Raw genomic sequence first — 6,488 nt, 5'->3', positions numbered from 1 at the left:
CTTTTTTGTCCCTCCCCAGCTGTGCTACGCACAAGCCTGCAGCTGAGGGCTTTTGAGGCCCAGTTGCATCCGGCGCTCCCTGGCTACCATGCCATGGAAGCACCCATTTGATTCATACACGAGTGCTTTGCATCACAGGATCGGGTGTTGTGGCCGCAAGCGGATCCAGTAGACACCAGACTGGTTGCTGCATGTTGTCCTGAGTCTCTCCTAAGGTGGCTGCTTTGTTTCCAGGGACTGCTATGCTCTGCGACTGGTACGACCCCTAGGACCTGCCTGACGTTGATCCCCCACATCAGAGGAGGGAGATGTCTTGTGTCCCTGGCTACTCTACTTGCTCATTTGTACCATCTGATGAGCTTGCCGGGGACCCTAAAAACCTTTTCAAAGAGCAATTGACGACCTACATTGCCCCCCTTCCACGCTACCGCCAGATTCCACACAAAATACTCAGACCCTGGACACGTCCAGTGTTCTGTGGTTGCTGGGGCAACGTGGAATTCTGACAGACTGTTGTTGGGACTTTTGAGGGCCATGGGCGCTTGGATCTTTTTGTGTAACTTCTTTCCACCGTGCCCTGTGACACATAGGCTGGGTCGCCACTGGAGATGGTGCACTGCTTTGGCCCTCAGTGTGGATCTGCAGTACTCACTGAGGCTGGTAGCAGCATATTTGTATTGGAGCTAAAAGGCCTTGTACTCTATCCAAGACCTTTCTACACAACGCATATCCTTCCCTGATCATTGGTGCTAAACGCAGACTAACGGTTTCGAAGCATCCCCTCAAGGTTGGCCCACCCTAAACCATCAGCTTTCTATAAAGGAGTGCAAGGGCCACTGCCTATTTCCTCATCCTGCACAGTTAGGAAGGTCCCTTTTTCCAAGGCCACATCCCTCCCTCTCTCTTAGCACGTCATGAGACTCCTCCTTGACCTCTGTTGTGGACTACAATTGAGTCACCATGCCCACTGGCAGAGAGAGATTGGAGTCTGTGTCCACAGAGAGAAAGATGGATGAATGCACAAAATGCACAGACACAAAGTCACCACATAGGAAGTGCTAGTTCACATGCGTCATCTACAGATAGACTTCTACGAGACCTCTCCTTTATCAAAGTTATTCTAGTGATTGAAAGATTACCCTTGACATGGAGACTGGAGAGGTCAGCGTAGACATATCTCTCCTCCGACAAGACCAGGACCTCCGCAAATACTGTAGACAGAGCCACAGAGTCTGAGTAAAGGATTTCCAAGCTTGAAGAAACAGTCACTGAGCTCAAAAGTATCATGACACAGTTTTTGGCTGATTCACAGGATCTCAGTATACCAGTTTAAGATGCAGAAGGAACAACTTAAGATTTGTAGGCGTTTAGGAGAAAAGGCTTGTATCCCGGGTGCTTCTTGACGTAGTGGCTTGAGACATTTGTACCCAAACAGGAGCTATCTCAATGCTATCTATTAGAGCATGCCCACCGGACAAGAGGGCTGAAGCCTCCCACCCCGGAGCCAGTGCCAGACCCAATACTGCTTGATTTTTTTTATTTCTGATGCTGCAATTTGGTCCCCTGAGCTGTCAGAACAAAGGGAAACATTCATCAGGACCTTCTCAGAGTGTATGAGGGCAGCCCAAAAACAACCCAACATCTTTGATTCTGTTAAGCAAAAACTGAGAGTGATGAGGTTGCAATATATGTTGTTTCCAGTGAAATACGAAGTTCTCTTCCAATCCTGGTCCTTCTTTTTTTAAACCCTTGAACAATCCTAGCAATTGGTTGAGGAGAGACCTTTACTGGATAGATCGGCCACTGTCATGGAGGGGGACCCATGATGGTGAATCACAGGCAGAATATTCATCAGTACAGGAGGACCCACTACTGTGGGAAAAATGCAACGTGGCGCTGTAGCCCCAAGGATGCACCAAGAGCTGAAGCGAATGATGAGGATCATGTTACAGCATGTGACTCCCTAGACATATCGATGAAGTATCTCCAGCAGCTGACATATCAATTGTTGCTTATCACACTATGCATAGATAGTCTGCTTAGTAGCTACATTGTAGCTCATTAGACAGGTGTGACCTCCGTCTCTACTCCTATCATGCATGTAATATATTATTATGCAGTCTTATGAGGTTGTTTATCATCTAAAGTTTCTGATCCTATGGGCATTAGACGCCAACATCTCATTAATTGTATATTATTGTGTTATTTTTGTTTATAGGATAACTAGCAGGTCCTTCTATGTTGGAGTACTCAGGGCAGAGGGGACACCACCACCTCACCTGGAACCGGGGCATTTGCCCCAGTTATTACTGACAGGTACTTCCTATTTTGTAGTATGTGGAGGGGAGTGGGAATGTTGAGTTTGGTATTAGGTTCACTTGTAAATGATGCCTACTCAACATAACCTCATTCTTTTACAGACCATCTTCATGCATTCTTACCCACCCTCCACCTACAAACTCATGTAGTGCTGAAGTCCCATGCCTTACATGAAATGTTAATTGAGTCCTCAATCTGATTAAACAGGGGGCTGTCCTTAGACAGCATAAACCACTAGTGGTGGTCATTCGTTGCTCTAGAAGACACACGTTATGGGGACCCACTGTCTGTATCTATAGAGATACGAGTCACAACAGCCTTCCATTCAGGATTTCCTAGGGGCTCCAGAGTGTTGGCAGTTTTGATTAGTGCTCACCTCCAGAGCGGCTTTATGCCTTATAGGATCATAAGACATAGGGGGTCATTACAACATTGGCGGTAAAAGCTGCTTACCGCCGTGCAGAAGACCGCCAATACACCGCTGCGGCCGCGGAATTCCGCCACAGCTATTATGACACACATCTCGGAATCCGCCGAAACTCAGACACCCACACAAGTCCGCCACACCAAAGGTCAGTGATAAACTGGCGAAAACAAAACCTCCACCGTCACGCCAACAGAAACACGTCCATGCTATCACGACACACGAATCCACGAGGCGGTCTTTCAACCGCGGTATTCCATTGGCGGTACACACCGCCGCGCTCAAAATACACACACATCTCCAAAACACCGCCACATTGGACAATTAAAAATACACACACCTGATACACATACAAACACCACTCCCACACACCAAACACAGTGTAAAACACCCACGCACATCACCCACAAACCCTACGACCAAAAATTAGAGACGAAGGCGACAGAGAGATAGCACAGCAATAGGCAACCCCACCACACAGAGGCACACAACACCATCACCCACACAAAATCCACGCACAAAATCCCACACACCACCACACATCACCACACTCATCACCACATACACCCCACACACATCACCTACACCACCCCATGGCACGCCAAAGACACCCCAGGTTTTCGGAGGAGGAGATCAGGGTCATGGTGGAGGAAATCGTAAGGGTAGAGCCACAGCTTATTGGATCACAGGTGCAGCACACCTCTATAGCTAGGAAGACGGAGCTATGGTGGAGAATCGTCGACAGGGTCAACGCAGTGGAACAGCACCCAAGAAATCGGGAGGACATCCGGAAGAGGTGGAACGACCTACGAGGGAAGGTGCGTTCAGTGGTTTCCAGGCACAACATCGCGATTCAGCGGACTGGCGGCGGACCCCCACCTCCTCCCCCACAACTAACAACATGGGAGGAGAAGGTCTTGACCATTATGCATCCAGATGGCCTCGGAGGAGTTGGTGGAGGAATGGACACTGGTAAGTCTAATCTTAACTATCATATCCCCCACCCTACCTGCATGCTGTCACACACCCCCACCCTCACCCCCTCCCCTATCACTCCAACTCCTCACTAATGTACTAACAACACAAACCACACATCCCAACACCAAGCCCTGCATGACACAACAAAGCATGGACACCCATCACTAAAGCATGCCCACTGCACATACCCATAACAACCCCCCAACCATCATCACAGAAGCCCCCACACAGGAATGCTAGCACAGGGGTACACGCTCACCCACCCATTGCACACCATGAGACACACAGATGCAATAATCATGCTTTTCCCCCCCCTCAGGGCCACTACCTAACGCCACCAGACAGAAGGGTCCAGACATCTCCACCCCACCCACAGAAGTGGCCCACAGTGATGACAGCAGCTCTGGCCAACTGGATCCAGATGACCAGCCCGGACCATCGTGGGCCTCGGGACAGTCGGTTCCCCTCGCACAGGCACAGCCCAACACTGACCTTCCCCTCCTCTGGTAACACCAGCACATAACCCACCCAGCGGGCCCATACCTCCGTACCCAGGACACACCAATCAGCTGTGTGCCCACCACTACAGGGAACCCAGGATAACCCACCACCCCAACAACAACAGGGACCTGGGGGCAGTGGCAGTGGGCACACAGTCCAGGGGACGGAGGCACAGGAACACAGGGGAACTGGGAGGGCTGCTGTGCGACAGGGGGCGGACAGGCCCAGGGAACCCACTCTCCACGAGGCCCTCTCCTCCATCATGGGAGCCTACCACCACTCCCAGGAGACAATGGCTACGGTCCTGGCCAAGTTTCAGGAGACCCAGCGCCTGCAGGACGAACAGTATTTGGGGTTCAGGGAGGAGCTCAGAACCATCAGCTCCGCCCTGGGCACCATCGTAGGGGTGCTGAAGGACATACAGAAGACCATGAGGGACACCGTGGCACTCCAAGGGACCCCTGACACTAGCCTGGACGATGAACTGCCCACCACCTCCGCCGGCGCTAGTGGACAGGACACCCCGCCACAGGACCACCACACCAGCACCCCACCCCACTGCAGACGGACAACCACCCCGCAAGCGGTCCCTGAAATCCTGGAACAGGACAGAGCACGATTGCAAGACCCCCGCCAAGAAATGAGACCACCCTGATTGACATCCCATTGTCCCACTATGTTTCCCTGTCCAGATTGGAACTGCCCCAGCTCCACTTCCTATGCCCATATGGGCAGTGCACCTGTGAGACTAATAGACTGGACTCTGCCATGGACATTCCTCCACCATCACCCATCACCATTTTGCCACCCCCTCCAATAATTAGCACTTCAATAAACACCCTTGAACCACAAAACAATCTGGAGTCAGTCTGTGATTTAGAAAATGTGTATCATCTATTACAATGACAAAATCCGTTCGAAAATGTAATGTCAACATACCTATGTAACACATCACAAGCCCATGAAGGATGCAAGCAGATGACACACGTTGGTAACCACACCTGTGAAACCGTAATGGAAATGTACCACTCAGTTAGCAAATACTGCATCAAATTGACAGACAGGATAGAGGTAGAAGTGTGAAAGTAAATATATTAGTAAAAAAATTGTTCTCACCTGTGTGTCACTGGAAATATTGCTGTATGACAGAGTCCCTGTTATCAATGTCTTCTTCCTCTGCTTCCTCCTCATCACTGTCCACAGGCTCCACAGCTGCCACAACACCGTCATCTGGACCATCCTCCTGCAGAAAAGGCACCTGGCGTCGCAAAGCTAGATTGTGAAGCATACAGCAGGCGATGATGATCTGGCACACCTTCCTTGGTGAGTAGAATAGGGAACCACCTGTCATATGGAGGCACCTGAACCTGGCTTTCAGGAGGCCGAAGGTGCGTTCGATCACCCTCCTAGTCCGCCCATGGGCCTCATTGTAGCGTTCCTCTGCCCTGGTCCTGGGATTCCTCACTGGGGTCAATAGCCATGACAGGTTGGGGTAACCAGAGTCCCCTAATAGCCACACACGGTGCCTCTGGAGTTGACCCATCACATAAGGGATGCTGCTATTCCGCAGGATGTAGGCGTCATGCACTGAGCCAGGGAACATAGCATTTACCTGCGAGATGTACTGGTCTGCCAAACATACCATCTGTACATTCATCGAATGATAACTCTTCCGGTTCCTGTACACCTGTTCACTCCTGTGGGGGGGGACCAAAGCCACATGGGTCCCATCAATGGCACCTATGATGTTGGGGATGTGTCCCAGGGCATAGAAGTCACCTTTCACTGTAGCCAAATCCTCCACCTGAGGGAAAACGATGTAGCTCCTCACGTGTTTCAGCAGGGCAGACAACACTCTGGACAATACGTTAGAAAACATAGGCTGGGACATCCCTGATGCCATGGCCACTGTTGTCTGAAATGACCCGCTTGCTAGGAAATGGAGTACTGACAGCACCTGCACTTGAGTGGGGATACCAGTGGGATGGCGGATTGGTGACATCAGATCTGGCTCCAACTGGGTACACAGTTCCTGGATTGTGGCACGGTCAAACCTGTAGGTGATGATTAAATGTCGCTCCTCCATTGTCAACAGGTCCACCAGCGGTCGGTACACTGGAGGATTCCGCCATCTTCTCACATGTCCCAGCTGACGGTGCCTAGGAAGGACAACAGCGACCACAGAGTCAACCAATTCAGAGGTATGTACCCACAGCTACACAGAACACGACACAAAATACAAAAATCTTCCTGTATGTGTGTTGAG

This window comes from Pleurodeles waltl, chromosome 4_2 (genome assembly GCF_031143425.1).
Source record: "Pleurodeles waltl isolate 20211129_DDA chromosome 4_2, aPleWal1.hap1.20221129, whole genome shotgun sequence".
Lineage (NCBI taxonomy): Eukaryota > Metazoa > Chordata > Amphibia > Caudata > Salamandridae > Pleurodeles > Pleurodeles waltl.
Note: the sequence above shows the minus strand (reverse complement) of the source record.